This window comes from Panthera tigris, chromosome X, assembly GCF_018350195.1.
Source record: "Panthera tigris isolate Pti1 chromosome X, P.tigris_Pti1_mat1.1, whole genome shotgun sequence".
Classification (NCBI taxonomy): domain Eukaryota; kingdom Metazoa; phylum Chordata; class Mammalia; order Carnivora; family Felidae; genus Panthera; species Panthera tigris.
Window position 1 is genome coordinate 29,710,393 of NC_056677.1, and position 19,155 is coordinate 29,729,547.

Below are 19,155 nucleotides of genomic sequence, written 5' to 3' on the forward strand. Positions count from 1 at the left end.
AAACTATTTCTTTTAAACTTATTTTGTTTTCTAAAGGGTTTTGATAGAATAGGTATATGAATAATATTTTGGCAATCATTTCAGAGTTTTTAAAACTAGATTTTTCATGAGTTAGATATAGATGATATTAATTTTTAATTTATACTTTATCTGCTTAACAACAGAATATGAGAGGACCTATAAAAATAGATAAAAAAGGACCAAAATAGAAAGAAAAAACTTTATGAATTCTTGAATTTGTAAGAAGGTAATATTATAATGACAGGGGGTGACAATTTCTGTCATTTATTAAACATTAAGTTTTACTAAAGTAAAATAAAAAAATAAAATCAAGATGAATCTAACATAAAAATATAAATTCAGAACATATGAATCTCATTATGTAATAAAAGGGAACATCAAATGAAAGATGCCTAGACCTGTTTCAAAATTTTTTACATTATCATAGTGTTAAATGGACTTAAATAAGTCCCACCCATTCACTCATTCATCTACTTCGTTCAATTATTTAACATATATGTATTGAGCAGTTGCTCTGTACCAGGCACATTTATTAAGTGATAGGTTATAGCAGGAAAACAAAGTACAAACAAAAACCTCTGACCTCATGAAGTTTATACTTTATTAAGGAAAACAGAACATTAACAAATCAAAAAGTAAGATATATGTTATCTGTTGGTAATTGTTGAGCAGTTTAAGGACTACAGGCTGGAGTCGGGGAGGTGTGAGTGTTCAAATTAAGATAGCAGAGGACCTTATTCTCATCCACATGAAATGAAAAAATACTTTCTCACCTGTAAATAATTTTGCCTGCTGACAAGGTCAGTTTTTTCTCTTACAAGCAGCTTTACATTAGTTCACGTGTCTTAGCAAATGGTTGATGAAGACCCCAGAATTCCATCTTACAGAATACGGTATACCTGCTTTACACAGGAAATTTATAAGTGCAAGTGTCTTTAGTGATCCACCTTGTCGAGAGGAAAATTTCAGTATTGCTTCTATGGGGGGAAAAATTCAGATATTGTGCAAAACCATTTCCCAGGGGCCTGTGGGGTTTGAGTCACCTACTAAATATACATTGAAATAACAAATTGCTGCATTGGCTTCATTAGTATTCATGATATTACCTTTGGAAAATATCTACCAAAAACAATTTTGATTTTGGCAGATTTACTATTATTCTGTCATTTCTGAAAGTAATTGGAAAATAAGATCGGTTATTTCTAGAGACAATTCCTGGTTCATAACATTAAGACTATTTAATCTATGTTCGGAACACCTGTCATCCTCTTTGCTATTATAGGATACACATCTAATTATTTTAAAGTATGCACAAGAAAAGTTAAATATAATTCAAAGTAAAAGGAGACTAAATTTTGGCCTTATTTTCTTCTCTATGATATTGAAGTCTTATGAGAATACCCATATAAATTCTTATATTTATATTAAAATGCAAGCTTACATGATTACCTTATATGGATCGAAGTATTACTTTTAGAAAGTTAAAGATGATTTATACAAATATAAAATAGACATTTCTTATTAAATTTTTTTTTAATGTTTGTTCATTTTTTGAGAAAAAGACAGAGTGTGAGCGGGGAGGGGCAGAGAGAGAGGGAGACACAGAATCCAAAGAAGGCTCCAGGCTCTGAGCTGTTGGCACAGAGCCCGAAGCGGGGCTTGTACCTACAGACCTCAAGATTGTGAGCTGATCTGAAGTCGGACACTTAACCCACCGAGCCACCTAAAATGGCACCTAAAAAGGGGTGCCACTGGGCACCCCTAAAATAAACATCTTATTCAACTCATTAATTAATGAGAAAAACTACTAAGATGGTAAAAACTGGCTCCAAGAGCATTTCATGAAAAGGGGTTTATATAGTCTAACAAGAAAAACATCTAAAATATTTTAAAGTAAGGCTGCTAGGTTAGATACAAAACTCATTATTGTCCTATGGGGCAATCAAACCATAACCATCACAATTATCTTTTCTATCAGAGAGAAACTTACATGTTTGCAAGTAACTTTATAGTGTCTGGGTTCTGATCAAATAGTAAATAGCAAACTCAAACACAGGTATATTTCCCTAGAAAATTATATAATTTTCTAATAACTCACTAGGGTGAGTTTATTGAACAATGTCAGAATAACATTGAAAACACATGCTACCCACCTTTTCTGCCTTTTTTCCATTTTTAATAATTTTCTTAACAATCTCCCTGTCTTAGTTCAGGAAAGTATAACAAATAAAAGGTTTGATAGCTTAAACAACATTTATTTCTCACAGTTCTGACAGGAAGACCAACATCAAGGTGTCAGCATGTTTGGGTTCTCATGAGGACCCTTTCTTAGTTTGGAGATGGCCATGTTATTTGTGTCTTCATGTGGAAGAAAGAGAGATTATCTCCTTCATGTTTTGTCTTATAAAGGCACTAATTCCATTCATGAATGCTCCACTTTCATGACCTAATTACCTTCCAGAGGTCTCATCTCCAAATACTATCACATTGGGGATTAGGGTTTCAACATAGCAATTTGGGGAAGACACGAGCATTCAGTCTAGCATTCCCTGTTTTGACCATAAATAATCTCCAAATATTGATTAGGGAAAAAAATATTGGCCTGCTTATAGTTTAGACTGTTTATTTTTACTGATGCAATAAGAGGTGTTAAATAACTGCATAAGCTTCCTTGATCATGTAATATTTTACAGATTCTGAAGCAAAACTATTACCTTTTGTTTGTAAACCTTATTGAAGAATCCAAGATTGAAGAACCTGAGAACCACTTAAAGGACTCTATAAAGTCTAGGCGAAGAAGTTAAGCCCAAGAAAATCTCTCCCCTAGGGGCACCTGGGTGACTCAGTCAGTTAAGCATCCACCTGACTCTTGGTTTCAGCTCAGGTCATGATCTCACAGTTCATGAGTTCGAGCCCCGCATCAGTTCTGTGCTGATGCGTTGGAGCCTGCTTGGGATTTCTCTCTCCCTCTCTCCCTGCCCCTCCCCAACTTGCTCTGTCTCTTTCTCTAAAAAAAATAAACATTTAAAAAATTTCTTTTAAAAAAATAAAATTTCTCCCCTAGGTTTTGCTATTGTATCCATAGAATTAGTAACATCCTCTTTCCTCAATGTCCCCAAAATAAGTGAGGTTTCCTGGCCTGCCAAGAAGTGACTTCATCATTTATGAGGCTGAAGCCCTGTAAGCCAGGTACCAGGCCAATTTTCTGTGAGGGTTTAGTAGACAGAAGTGCCTTTGTTCTTTAATGGTGCGTTTGCTGAACCTGATTAAAAGTGGTTCATTCCCACATAGAACACCATAGTGTGCCTTTGGTTGCACAATCAACTTTTCCAATTTGAAGTAAAATGGAGACAGATTCTTATGTAATAATGAAAATAACTATTGCCACAAAAATAAGAAAACTCCTTAAATATTTATTTCTGAATTGTGAGACTTCATTGAGAATTAGACTCCATTTTAAAATGTTTCATTTCTATTTATAAAAGGATAAAAAAACTTCTAAATTGAGGGTAAGTGATCTACATGGAAGAAAAGGTGATTCCTTATATATTAATCAGTAGATAGAGCATTGAAACAATATCAACAATATTGCAAATAAATAACCACTATTAAAATTTTATGATCAGTTTATTCAGTCCTTTGTAATTAATTCTTATTCCCCTGGACCTTGGATTAGCAATATGCTTTCATGAAGTCATCTTCTTGTGAAATAGTCTTAGAAAACCTAATTCAACCCTCTAGTACCGTTGGAAAGATTTCTAAGTGATATAAACTTGATAGTCTTTAGTTAAGAGTCTGTTATTTCACTTATCAATAGTTAAGATATTTGGTAGAGTCCTTTTATTGAGTCACAGAGACCTTTTTTGAATACATGAGTTCTAACTTTTGAGTCTTCAAGTAAAAATCAGAGGAAAGCAAAGTTCATGTATAGATGAGAATACATGGCTGTTGTTAATTTACTACAATAATCAAGAGTATCAAAATGGAAGTCAGCTATTAGGGTGTACAATGCAATACTATTTCATGAGATTCTAATCCATTGTCATTTGAAGATAATAGCTAAATATTATAAATAATGAGTACATTGACAAATACCCAGGGCTTTGCTGTGAAGTGTAAAATCTCTTAAATTTTTATATTAAAATCATTTTATGTGCAAAATTAACTTAGGCAAGGATGAGATTTTTATTTTTTTAATTATTCTTTTTATTCATCTCTTAAAATAGTATTGAACTAGTTAATAAATATGGATCATACCAAATATACCTAAATTTTTATAGTATTTTGTTGTTGTTTTTAATAAGGAGAAAGAAGAATTCTTTCTGATTTTCGAGAGCCTGCTGAGAAGTCTCAAAGATACTTTCAGGTGTATACATATATTAATTTTTTTAGTTAAAGGTCTGATCTTGAGAAGACAAAATCAAAACAATTATCAAGGAAGATTTAGGTACTTGATTAAGGTAGAATGATAGGCACCTGAGACACAATATTTGCTTATCTATTTAATCCATGTGGTAATATAATGTTTTAAAATAAACTAGAAAAAGGTTACAATGGTTGTCAGAATTTTAGCTCTTTAAAAATGAGGACTCTTTGTTCTTTTAGTTTTTAATAATCTATAACAGAGGTTAGCTAAACCATGGCCCATAGGCCTACTCATGAGTTCATGGGTACAGTTCATAAGCTAACAATGGTTTTTATATCCTCAAATGTTTGAAAAAATTTAAAATAGGGATAACATTTTGTGAGATATGAAAATTCAATGCCCATAAATATTATTGAACACAACCACACTTAATTATTTACACTATTGACAAGGAAAATTTTTTCTTTACCTTTCAAGATTCTTTTGGCTGGTGTAAGAATTAAATTGACATAAGACAGATTGGCAGAAGAAAATGTAATTTAATTCTGTATGTATGGGAGCTCTAGAAGAATATGAAGCTCAGGCGCCATCAGGCAATTGAGACTTATGGACTATCCGGAGCTAAGGAGAAGTGGGTAGGTGTCAGGGGATTCAAAGGGAAGGAAGAGAATTCAAAGGAAAAAAAAAGAGTATATGTTTGGTAAACAAATGATTGCTGGACTGTACAGAAACAGTGGGACACAGAGACTAATTTTATCAAACATGCTTTGCTATGTTTCTCCCTGTCTACCACACCTAATTCATATTATACTGTCATTATCTATGGTGATAGCTCTCAGCTGGAGCAGGTCCTCTGTAAATTCTTTTCGTTAGTTGAAAGGCAAAAAAGAAAAACCTCTTGGGTCTCCTGTTTCTTAAAAGTAATCAGCCTAAAACAATCCACATGACAGAGAGACACATTTTTGGGTGGCAATTTTTCTTCCCCTCTACATATTGTCTATGGCTGTTTTTCCAGTACAGTGACAGAGTAGTTGTGACAGATTTTAGGGTCCTTATAGTCCTCAAAGCCAAAAATATTTAACATATGGCCCTTTACAGGAAAAAAAATTGCTGACTGCTGTTCTAGAACTCAATGAAGTCAACACAAGGCTCTGAAAATTGAGTGAGATACTGAATTTCTGCTCTCTGAGCATATTACACAAAGAGTAGGTAAGCTTTTTACTCCTCCTTATTAAAACTTAAAACTTTAAGAGCAGTTGTCATTTTAACAAAGAGAAAATCAACTAAAAGATTCACAGCTCCTTCTTTATAAATTATCTTGTGAATTAGCTCATCAACATTGAGCAAAATTTGTCAAAATGTTAATAATACATTTCAACTCTTCTTTTCAGTCCATTATTTGTAGTTATATAAACCAAGACTAAATTCCCTTAGTGCAAAAATTCCACAACTTTCTGTATATATCCAGGTTTTTTTCTTTTGTTATCATCATTCACATTTTGACAGAGACACCTTATTTTACAAACTTCTTTCTTTCCTTCTTTTTTTAATAAAACACATCCTATTACCTTGCATACACACCTGTGTTTTTCTGCTATTATCGACTTAATAGTGTCTCAGTTACTCATAGTAACTCTTTAACCAATTCAATTTCTTTTTCACAAAGAAATTATACCTCACACAAAACAATTAACAGATGAACCAACTCATGAGTCCATATAAGAATCTTAGAAAATTATGTACAGACATCCATACTACTTTGTACATAATTGCCATTGCATAAGAACTTTGTCAGAATTACGAATATATAGTAGCTTAAAATTTTTCACAATCCTAATCAGGTCTATAAATGAATTTGCTCTCTGATCAATAAGCCAATATAAAAGGTTTATGAATTTCAGATTTATTAGTCTCTTCATGAAAAAAAACAGACTTAAATATAATAAAAAATAAAATACATTGTATTATATTTAATACTTATACCAATCTGAGAAGTCATAAAACTGTTTTGAAGCTAGTCTAATTTGTACAAAGATTCTCTTTGAATATGTGAGCTTGGGTTCTTACATATACATGCTCACAGTTTCTATAAGAAATTTTTTCTCTTAAAAGGCTAGCTCTGGAAAACAGTGTGGAGGTTCCTCAAAAAATTAAAAGTAGACCTACCCTATGACCCAGCAATAGCACTGCTAGGAATTTACCCAAGGGATACAAGAGTGATGATGCATAGGGGCACTTGTACCCCAATGTTTATAGCAGCACTTTCAACAATAGCCAAATTATGGAAAGAGCCTAAATGTCCATCAACTGACGAAGGGATAAAGAAATTGTGGTTTATATACACAATGGAATACTACATGGCAATGAGAAAGAATGAAATATGGCCTTTTGTAGCAACGTGGATGGAACTGGAGAGTGTTATGCTAAGTGAAATAAGCCATACAGAGAAAGACAGATATATGTTTTCACTCTTATGTGGATCCTGAGAAACTTAACAGAAGTCCTTGGGGGAGGGGAAGAAAAAAAACAGAGGTTAGAGAGGGAGAGAGCCAAAGCATAAGAGACCCTTAAAAACTGAGAACAAACTGAGGGCTGATGGGGGGTGGGAGGGAGGGGAGGGCGGGTGATGGGTATTGAGGAGGGCACCTTTTGGGATGAGCACTGGGTGTTGTATGGAAACCAATTTGACAAAAAATTTCATATTAAAAAAAAGGCTGGCATATTTAAGGTATCAGCTTCTTTATTTTCTGTGTACCTTTAGAAATGCTAGATATAGAGAAGCATTTATAAATCTCTAATAACTCATTAAAATAAAGCTCCATTAATTTTGGAGACTGTATAATGTAATTCATCAACACTCTTTGGAGATAGGAAAATATTTCAGATTACAAGAGGCTTTTCTCAATTATACACCCCAGCAGTAAGAGAGCTTACAGGTTCATTTTTCTACCTCAGCCATAAGTCAAAAATAAATGTAGAAACATACAAATGTATCTCCTCAGATATCAAAAGACTGTTTTTGGTCCTATGCTAAGTTGCAAAAGGGTGACTTTTGTGATAGTGAAACTAAAAAAGCAATTGTCAAACCTTCTATTATAACTTCCATGGAGCAGGACAAGCAAATGGTAAAGACATACCCGCCACTGGGTCCTGCAAGGCTGGGGGCTGAGGAGCCAAGACACTGGCTGCATATCAAGAAGAATAAGAGATAACATCCTTTGGGAAACAGCCTTACATTGGACTGAGGGAGAGAAAAATATACTACCCCAAAATATGCCTCTTTGGCATATTGATTATTTTAAGCTAGTTAATTTTTTTATTTTTTTGAATATTTATTTTTGAGAGAGAGAGACAGAGCATGAGAGGTGAAGGGCAGAGAGAAAGAGGGAGACACAGAATCCAAAGCAGGCTCCAGGCTCTGAGTTGTCAGCATAGACACGAATTTTGAGATCCTGACCTGAGCCGAAACCAAAAGTCAGATGCTTAACCAACTGAGCTACCCAGGTCCTCCAGCAAACTGCCATCTTAAATCTCATCTCCAGCTAATGTAAATATTTTAAAAGTGCTGTACTAACCTAAGGGTAAAAAAGTGGAGATGGATGCTCCACTTTTTATACATGTCCTATTTTACAAATCTGGGGGGGGGGTTCAGATGTTTTACATTAATGTCCTATTGTACAAATTTGGGAGGGGGTGGTGTTATAGGTGTTTATGTTATTATTATGTTTTCTAATAACATGTATGTTACATATATTCTTTTTTTCTGGTGTATTATTTATCTATGGTGCACATTACCTCAAACTTCAGCTGGGCAAAAACTCAAGAGCAATTTAGCAGGGTGGATCTGGCTTAGGGTCTCTCATGATGTTCAGTCACATGTCAGCCAAGGCTGCCAATATCTGAAGAATTGACTAGAGCTAGAGAATCTGTTTCTATGGTACCTCACTCACATGTCTAGTGCTGGCTTTTGGGAGGAGGACTCAGCTCTTCCCTACTTTGCCTATCCATGGGCTTCTTTAGTTATTTTTACCATCTGTCAAATTGCTTCTCACAGAAGAAGTAATCCAAGAGAAAGCAAGGTGGAAACTGCACTGCCTTTTATGACCTCACTTTGGAAGTCACACACCGTTGGACACCTCTTCAATATGGGAGGAAGCTATAAAGGGGCATACATATCCAAAATGTGAAGTACTGGGGGCCATCTTGGAGGATGGTTATTACAGTACGTGTCATATACTATATTTATTTTTGTAATGTTTATTCATTTTTGAGAGGGAGACAGAGAGAGACAGAGACAGAGAGAGAGAGGCAGAGAGAGAGGGAGACAGAGAATCCGAAGCAGTCTCCAGGCTCCAAGCTGTCAGCACATCAGAGCCTGATGTGGGGCTTGAACTCGGTGAACCATGAGATCATGACCTAGGCCCAAGTCAGACACTTAACCAACTGAGCCACCCAGGCGCCCCCATATATTATATTTTAAAAAGAAAGAAAGAAATATGTCTTTCCTGAGCAACATATGGAAGACCAATTAATCTCCCTAATTATTCTCAGAATACCATGAAAGAATGTAATTTATATAATTCTTTATAAATCCATAACCTCACCCATAAGAAAAAATTCCACAGAGCTTATATGCAATATTTATTCAATGACTAACTTTCACAAAATAAATTTACTTGAAATTGTTGATTACCTTGATAAAATAGGAGAAGCCTGATATCTTTACATGGCCATATGTTGGCATAATGTGACAGACCATTTTCATTTTCAGTATTTTGTTTAAAGTTTGAACATATTTTTTCTACATAAAAATAAATAATTTTTGAGGAGTATATTGGTCATTACATCTATAATCTACATCTATACATTATAGTACATATGAGAAAATGATAGTATTACATTAAGTAAATTATATGTAGACTCTAATAAATTTAACTTCTAAAGGAATATTGCCATTAAAAATATGCTTAATTATTGTATGTCAAGAGTATATGTTTAACTTCTTTCCATATTTATTTCAAAAACAGTAAAATTAATGTTATTTCTCCTTTAAAACATGGGTACAAATATTAAGAGTTAGCAAAGTTAATGGAATTTTGCATACCCATATATATCCTGTTGATCAGATAAGCTATACTCAAACTATGAAGTTGTGTATTGTATTTAAAGCCTACATGTTGTTTTCTCCTGTGTTATAACAGAAGAAGTTTTCTATGCTGTTATAGGAGAATTTTAATCTTTTACTTGGAAAATTGCAACACTAGTACACAAGTCAAGTCTTAACACATTTAACATTTGCTTATTGAAAGCAATGTCATAAAGTCAAATAGGTAGCCAATTAATTTATTGAATTAAAATTTGATATGAGGTTCACCCTTGTTATGCAGTAGTGCTAGCAGCTTCCTTCTAATGTTCTTAGAACCAGCAGCCCTCCCTAGTGCTGAGCTGCTGAAAAGTCCCTGCCTGCAAGCTTGTAAGAGCTTGAAATCATCATCTCCCCTCCAACTCTCACCAGGGAAAAAAATGGTTGAAGCAGGTGGCCCAGGAAAACTTCTCATTGGTGATCTTAATACAGAAACAAACGAGAAAGCCCTTGAAGCATTGTTTGATAAATGTGGATGAATAGTGGAAGTTCTAGTGGTGAAAGATGGTGAAACCAACAAATCAAGAGGATTCGCTTTTGTCACATTTGAAAGCCCAGCAGGTGTTAAGGATACAGCCAGAGACATGAATGGAAAGTCCTTAGATGGGAAAGCCATCAAGGTAGAAGAAGCAACTAAACCATCATTTGAAAGTGGTAGATGTGGACCACCTCCACCTCCAAGAAGCAGAGGCCCTTCAAGAGGTCTTAGAGGTGGAAGAGGGGGAAGTGGAAGAACCAAGGGACCTCCCTCACGTTGAAGGCACATGGATGATGGTGGCTATTCCATGAATTTTAACCTAAGTTCTTCCAGGTGACCACTTCCAGTAACAAGGATCACCACCATGAAGTAGCTGTCCTACTCATAAAGATATTCCCCTTTCAGACCAGTTTGCAGCAGCAGTGCAGTGGAAAGAAGAGCTCCTGTGCAATGTGGAAGAGATAGTTATGAAGGCCCACCTTGAAGTGAACCCCTGCCCTCTTGTAGAGGTGTTTGTTTGTCCCCAAGGGATGATGGGTATTATACTAAAGGCAGCTATTCAACCAGAGATTACCCAAATTCTTGTGATACAAGGGATTATGCATCACCACCAAGAGATTTTACCTACTGTGATTATCATCATTCCAGTTCACATGATGACTACCCATCAAGAGGCTATAGTGATAGAGATGGCTATGGTCCTGATCCTAACTATTCAGATCTTCCGAGTGGAGCTTCCTATAGAGATTCATATGAAAGTTATGGTAACTCACATAGTGCTCCACCTATGCAATGGCCCCTGCCATCTTATGGTGGAAGTAGTCGCTATGATTACAGCAGCTCACATAATGGATATGGTGGAAGTCAAGACAGTTACTCAGGCAGCTGAAGTGATCTCTACTCAAATGATACAGTTGGCACACAAGAAAGAGAGCTTTCCCTTTCTATAGAAAGGATGTATCCCCTTCCATGTGATTCCTACAGCACTGCAAGCTGCAGAGCACCTAGTAGTGGTAGCTGTGGAGGAAGCCAGTCTGATAGAGGGGGAAGAAGAAGCAGATATTAAAAACAAACAAAACCTTGGACCAAAATCCCCGTTAAAAGAAACAAACAAAAAAGTGGGACCTTTTCTGCCATAAATACCCAAGGGCTACTAAAAGGAAATAATGTATCACCTTTTTAAAATTTCCTGTTAAGTTCCCTTACCATAATTTTTTATGTTTTTGTGAGGGAAATAAAAGTAAAACCTGTTTAATCCTATTGGACTTTATGGCATTACTTTCAATAAGCAAATGTTAAATGTGTTAACACTTGATTTGTATACTAGTGTTGTAGTTTTCCAAGTAAAAGTGTCCCAAAAGACCACTTGCTATATCCGATTTTTCCCAGTAAATGAGGCAAGTAATTCTAAGACCTTCCATAAATATCTAGCCATTTAAATGGAAAGGTGAATCCTTCTGCTTATATAAACAAGCTTGCTATTAAAGGCTGGTGGGAGTATGCTACTCTTAGGATTTCAGAGTGTCTTCAAACCAAAATCTCAATGTTTTTCTTATGAAAAACCTGGAATCAGATACTTATGTAAGGAAAGTGCTACTTGTCCAGTAAATCCCAAAAAGCAAATGGATAATGCAGGCCATATTTTGCCTTTCTGGTATTTCCTTGGGAATCTACAAGAACCTCCCCTTTCCTGTCCCCCAATAAGACCATTTAACTGTGTGTCAAGCAACTACAGAAAACTAAGTAGAAAGTTTGGCCAGAACAAAACAAAAAAAAAATTTGATATGATTCCAATCTGCTTAAATATATTAAGACTTGTTTTGTGACGTATCATATGATCTATCCTTGAAAATGTTCCATGCACACTTGAGAAGATTGTGTATTCTTCTGCTGTTGTATGGAATGTTCTATATTATATATGTTAGTTTTATTTAGTTTAAAGTATAGTTCAAGTCCAATATCTCCTTACTGATTTTCTGTCTGGATGATCTATCCATTGTTGAAAGTAGGGTATTGAAGTCCCCTACCAGTATTACATTGGTATCTATTTCTTTCTTCAGATATGTTAGTATTTGCATAATATATTTTGGTGCTCCATTGTTGGGTGCATATAAATTTACAATTATTATATCCTTTTGATGAATTGACCTCTTTATCATTATATAATGACCTTCTTTGTTTCTTGTTGCTGTTTTTGGCTTAAAATCTATTTGACTGATGTAAGTATAGTTTCCTCTCTTCTCTTTGGTTTTTATTTTCTTGTAGTGTCTTTTTCCATCCCCTTACTTTAAACCTATGTGTGTCCTTAAAGCTTAAGGGAGTTTCTGGTAGATAGTGTGTAGTTGGGTCTTGTTTTTTATCCATCCAGCTATTTTATGCCTTTTTGATGGTAGAATTCATTCCATTAATATTTAAAGTAATTATTGATATATAAGAACCTACTAATGCCATTTTACTGTTTTATAGTTGTTCATTAGTTCCCTTGTTCATTTTTTCCTCTTTTGCTGCCTTCCTTTGTGAATTTATGATCTTCTGTATTGGTATACTTTGATTCTCTTCACTTTACCTTTTGTGAATCTACCATAGATTTTTGCTTTGTGGTTACCCTGAGGATTACATAAAACATTTTAAACATACAACAGTCTCTTTTATACTGATAACAACTAATCTTCAATTGCCTATAAAAACTCTACACTTTACTCAACCCATTTATTTTTGTTATTTTATTGAAATATATTTGACATATAACAATTGTGTAACTTAGGTGTACAATATGTTGATTTGATACATTTATATATTGCAATATGATTGCCATTGTAGCATTAGCTACCACCTTATCATAGTACATAATTATCATTTCTATTTTGTTCTGGGAATAATTAAGATTTAATTAATAATTAATAATTAAGATCAAGTCTCTTAGCAAGTTTGATGTTTCTAGTAATCACTATACTGTACATTAGATCTCCAGGACTTATTTATTTGCTACTTGCAGTTTGTAACCTTTAAACAGTCTCTCTCTTATCCCCCAGCCCCTGATAACCACAATGTTACTGGTTTTAAGAGTTTGGCTTTTTCTTAGATTCCACATATAAGTGATATCATACTACATTTGTCTTTCTGTGTCTGATTTATCTCACTTAGCATAATGTCTTCAGGGTTCATCCATGTTGTCACAAATTAGAGGATTTCCTTCTTTCTCATGGCCGAATAACATCTTATTGTATAAGTATATATATTCCACTTCTTCTTCATCCATTAGTCTTTTGACAGGCACTTAAGTTTTCTCCATATCTTTGGCTATTGAGAATGATAGCTGCAGTAAACATGGGGGTGTATATATCTCTTTGATATTGTGTTTTCATTTCCTTTGGGTATGTTCTAAGATGTGGAATTGCTGGATCATTTAATTGACCTATTCTTAATTATTTTTTCTTTCTTTTTTTAATATAATTTACTGTCAAGTTAGCTAATATACAGTGTATACAGTGTGATCTTGGCTTCAGGAGTAGATCACTGTGATTCATTACTTATATAAAATATGCAGTGCTCATCCTGACAAGTGCCTCCTCAATGCTCATCACCCATTTCCCTGCCCCCCCCGCCCCTTCCACCCTCAGTTTGTTCTCTGCTTTTAAGAGTATCTTATTGTTTGCCTCCATCTCTGTTTATAACTATTCATTTTCTTTCCCTTCCCCCATGGACTTCTATTAATTTTCTCAACTTCCGCATATGAGTGAAAACATATGATATCTTTCTCTGACTGACTTATTTCACTTAGCATAATACCCTCCAGTTCCATCCACATTGTTGCAAATGGCAGGATTTCATTCTTCTTCATCGCTGAGAAGTATTCCATTGTGTGTGTGTGTGTGTGTGTGTGTGTGTGTGTATACACATACATATATATCATATCTTTATCCATTCATCAGTCGATGGACATTTGGGCTCTTTCCATAATTTGGTTATTGTTGATAGCACTGCTATAAACATTGGGGTACATGTGCCCCTATGAATCATCACTCCTGTATCCTTTGGATAATTTCCTAATAGTGCTATTGCTGGGTTGTAGGGTAATTCTATCTTTAATTTTTAGAGGAATCTCCACACTCTTCCAGAGTGGCTGTACCAGTTTACATTCCCACCAACAATGCGAGAGAGTTCCCCTTTCTCCACACCCTGACCAACATCTGTTGTTTCCTGAGTTGTTAATTTCAGTCACTCTGACAAGTGTGAGGTAGTATCTCAAACTGGCTTTGATTTGTATTTCCCTGATAATGAACGATGTTGAGCATCTTTTCATGTGTCTATTAGCCATTTGGATGTCTTCTTTGAAAAGTGTCTATTCATATCTTCTGCCCATTTCTTCACTTGATTATTTTTTTCAGGTGTGGAGTTCAGTGAGTTCTTTATAGATTTTGTATACTAACCCTTTATCCAATATGTCATTTGCAAATATCTTTTCCCGTTCCATCAGTGGCCTTTGAGATTTGTTGATTGTTTCCTTTGCAGTGCAGAAGCTTTTTATCTTGATGAGGTCCCAATAGTTCATTTTGGCTATTAATTCCCTTGCCTTTGAAGATGTATCAAGTAAGAAATTGCTGCGGCCTAGATCAAAAAGGTTGTCGACTGCTTTCTCCTCTAGGGCTTTGATGGTTTCCTGCTGCACATTCAGGTCCTTCATCCATTTTGAGTTTATTTTTGTGTATGGTGTAAGAAAGTGGCCTAGTTTCATTCTTCTGCATGTTGCTGTCCAGTTCTCCCAGCACCATTTGCCAAAGAGACTTGGCTTTTTTCTACTGGATACTCTTTCCTGCTTTGTCGAAGATTAGTTGGCCATTCAATTGTGAGTCCAATTCTGGGTTCTCTATTCCATTCCATAGGTCTATGTGTCTGTTTTTGTGCCAATAGCATACTGTCTTGATGATTACAACTTTGTAGTAGAGGCTAAAGTCAGGAATTGTGATGCCTTCCTCTTTCGTTTTCTTTTTCAACATTACTTTGGCTATTCGGGTCTTTTGGGGTTCCACACAAATTTTAGGATTGTTTGTTCTAGCTCTGAGAAGAATGTTAGTGCAATTTTGATTGGGATTGAATTGAATGTATAGATTGCTTTGGGTAATATCAACATTTTAACAATATTTATTCTTCCAATCCATGAGCATGGAATGTTTTTCCATTTCTTTGTGTCTTCTTCAATTTCTTTCATAAGCTTTCTATAGTTTTCAGTGTACATATCTTTCCCCTCATTGGTTAGATTTATTCCTAAGTATTTTATGCTTCTTGGTGCAATTGTAAATGGGATCAATTCCTTGATATCTCTTTCTGTTGCTTCATTATTGGTGTATAGAAATACAACCGATTTCTGTACATTGATTTTATAGCCTGTGACTTTGCTGAATTCATATATTAGTTCTAGCAGTTTTTCGGTGGAGTCTTTCAGGTTTTCCAGGTAGAGCATCATGTCATCTGTGAAAAGTGAAAGTTTGACTTCTTCTTTCCCAATTTGGATGCCTTCAATTTCATTTTGTTGTCTGATCGCTGAGGCTATGACTTCCAACACTATATTAAACAACAGTGGTAAAGTAGACATCCTTGTCGTGTTCCTGATCTGTTTTTCCTCATTGAGGATGATATTAGCTGTGGGCCTTTCATATATGGTTTTTATGATGTTAAGGTATATTCCTTCTCTCCTGACTTTCTTGAGAGTTTTTATTAAGAAAGGGTGCTGGGGGCGCCCAGGTGGCTCAGTCGGTTGAGTGTCCGACTTCAGCTCAGGTCATGATCTCATAGTTTGTGAGTTCGAGCCCCGCGTCAGGTTCTGTGCTGACAGCTTGGAGCCTAGAGCCTGCTTCCGATTCTCTGCCTCCTTCTCTCTCTCTCTGCTCCTCCTCCACTTGTGCTCTGTCTCTCTCTGTCTCTCAAAAATAAATAAATGTAAAAAAAATTTTAATAAAGAAAGGATTCTTGGCTGCATATTTTTCCTATTCAGCACATGGAATATTTCCAGCCATTCCCTTCTGGCCTGCCAAGTTTCATTAGACAGGTCTGTTACTACCCTTATGTGTCTACCCTTGTAGGTTAAAGTCTGTTTGTCCCTAGCTGCTTTCAGAATTCTCTATCTTTGTATTTTTCCAGTTTCACTATGATATGTCATGGTGTTGACCTGTTTTGTTGATTTTGAAGGGAGTTCTCTGTGCCTGGACTTTCAGGTGTTTTTTGGAGAGTGTTACTTTCTCTCTGTTTTTGTGACTTAGGTTACTTTATCTCCCTACTCATAGTGATGATTTGGACCCTCCACCAGGTGTGTTTGATTTGTCATTGAAGAAGCCCTGAAAAGGAAAACAAACAGACAAACAAAAAACAAATAGATAACAAAAAAACACAAACAAGCAAACAACAACAACAAAAAAAAACAAAACAAAAAACGAGAAACATCAGCTACAAGTAAACAACAGTGTGGAGGTGGTGCTGATGGAAGAAGCCTTATCCCATACAAAGAGAGTAATGACAGGGGTGGGGAATAAACATTGACCAGGCAGAGAGACTATGCTGCTTAATCCAGAGAGAAAGAAAGGAAAATAAAGAAAGAGGTGGAGAACAAGAAAAGAAGATAAAGTAGTCCAGACAGAGAAACTATATGGCATAATTATTCCAGGGAGAGAGAAAGGAAAATAAAGACGGAGGTGTAAAACATGTATCAAGAGAAAGTATTACATGTGTCTGCTTAAACTAACCAACAACCAGAGTAACCAGACCAGAGGAAGGAAGAGATAAGAAGGAGAAAAGGAAGGAAGCGTATATCTATATCATAAGAATTGTCCAAGAATTAAACCAGGCAGTGCAACGGCACTGGTCTGATGGAGGGGCTGTCTGGTTCATCTGTATCAATCCCGCTCTTATAGATGCGCATTTACTAGGTGCTGAGAGGCGTGGTTTGATGTAGGTGGGTCCCACCTCCTCTGTCAGCCTACCATCCATTCCTTGAAGCCCCACCTTGTTGGTCATGGGGACAAAAATGGCGACCCCCGAGTTTCTCCTCCACTGACCCGGTGTTCCAAATCACTCTGTTTGAGCAGTCCTCATCGTGCTGTGGGCACAAACGAGGTGGTTTGTCTCACTCCACTGACTCCCGTACCTGGTGCTTGATTGGGATTCAAACTCACGCTCTGTGCACCCCGTTACTGGGGAAGCACGGCTCAGCACTGCCTGATATCTGGTTCCTAGCTGCCTGATGCCGGCAGGCTTTGTCCTGTCCCACAGCACTCCAGGGAAGGAATCACTTTCTCCTACTGCAGACTGTGCCCCTGACCTAGCCACTGAGCCCGAGGCTGGCTCCCCTCCTCCCTACATGCACAATCCAGGCAGCCGGCCTCAGTCTGGAGAAAGCCCTACAGTTACAGATTGGATCTTTCTCTGTCAGGGTCTGAGGTTTTTCTCTTGTCCAGATACAGTCCTATGCTTCCGCAGCCTCTCTCTTCCCTTTGTCTTTCCACAGAAGGGGATCCCTCCCCTCCGTTTGTTTTATCTCTCCCAGTTTGCAATCATGCACCTATGGCCCCTCAGGTTGTCCTGGTCCGTCTCTGGAAGCACAACTGTCTCTTTTCCTCCCAGACTCTTGGGGTTCAAAGTCCTTTGGCTTCAAGAGGAAAGTTCGGATCCCTCTACTTCTCTGCCATGCTGGCCCCTCCCCTCACCTTCATTTCTGAAGGACACCTTTGATGGCAAAGTACTCTTAATTGGCTGCTTGTTTTCTTTCAACACTTTGAATATACCATTCTACTCTCTCCTGACCTATAAAATTTCTGCTGAGAAATCTGCTGATTGCGTTATGGGGGGTTCCTTGTAAGTTGTAAGCTTTCTCTTTTTTCTTGCCACTTTTAATTTATCTCTTTGTCTTTGATTTTTTGACAGTTTTATTATTATTATTATTATCCTCTCCTTTTGGAGAGGATCTCCTTAAGTAGACTTTTTGTTGACCATGAGCTTCATGAACTTATGAATTCAAATCTCTCCCCAGATTTTGAAAGTTCTCAGCCATTATTTATTTTAAATAATCTTTCTGCCCTCCTTTCCTTCTCTTCTCCTTCTGGAACTCTAATAATTTCCATATTGGCACTTTTGATGGTATCCCACAGATATTTTTTTCTTTGTTCTTCTCTGAATAGATAATTTGAAAATTCCTTATAACTCACAGGTTCTTTCTTCTGCTTTATTCATTATGATGTTGATGATCTGTGTCGCATTTTTCATTTTTTTCATTGTATTCTTCAGCTCCAGAATTTCTTTGTGGTTCTTTTATTTGATTTTTACCTCTTTGTTTAGCTTCTCTTTTTGTTGTATTATTTTCATGGTTTCCTTGTAGCTCAATGAGTTTTCTTAAAAGAGCTATTTTTGATACCAAATATATATTTTCAGCTCCTTCCCTCCCAGCCCCCCAATTTCCTGTAGTCAGGTAGAAAGGACCCTTTAAATGTTCCTGGAGTTTGGAGAGGGGAATGGTGGACATAAAGCCTGTCCTATCTGAATTCCAGGCTTGAGAGGGTGGGTTCGATGGATTCCTGGGCTCACCTCCTGTTAGTCCTGGCCCAGACCAGGCCCGAGGACCTGGATCTTGGTCAGTTACTAGAATCTATTGTGATCTTAGGTGGTGTAATATTACCTGATTTTTTCATGATCCCTGAAGTTCAGTGTTACTATTTCCATTTGCATTAGCTGTCACTTTCTCAAGTCTTTCCTGACTTTTGGAGAGCGCTAACTTCTGTCGGCTCTCCTAGAGATTCTGTGGCTATCTCAGACTTCCTATGGGTACACCTTCTCCATGCTTTTTGCTCCCTCTTGTGGCAGAATTCTTAAGCTTGTATGATTTCTGTGGATCCTGCAAGGCACCAAGGCCAAGTGCTGAGAGCCTCTCTTGTTTTCTCAAAGGGAGCTAAAACTCACATTTATGGTCTCTCCCTGGCCTGAAGGTTTGGGCCAGCTTTCAGCTTTTCCATCTGCCAAAGCTTGTTCTCAGCAATGCCATCAGGAGCTTGCACTGAGAGCCAGTCACAAGGTCGGGATGGAGGGGTGTGTGTGCATGAGGTACTCAGAGCACTGGAGGTTCCTGTGAGCCATCTGGGCAGGGTGAGAGGTAGATCTGCAAGT

The 19,155-nt window shown here is 36.6% G+C and overlaps 1 pseudogene; it reads left to right on the forward strand.

The window, feature by feature from the left end:
• The first annotated feature begins 9,910 nt into the window (after window positions 1–9,910).
• LOC102950312 lies at window positions 9,911–11,074 on the forward strand (annotated as a pseudogene).
• The last annotated feature ends 8,081 nt before the right edge of the window (window positions 11,075–19,155 follow it).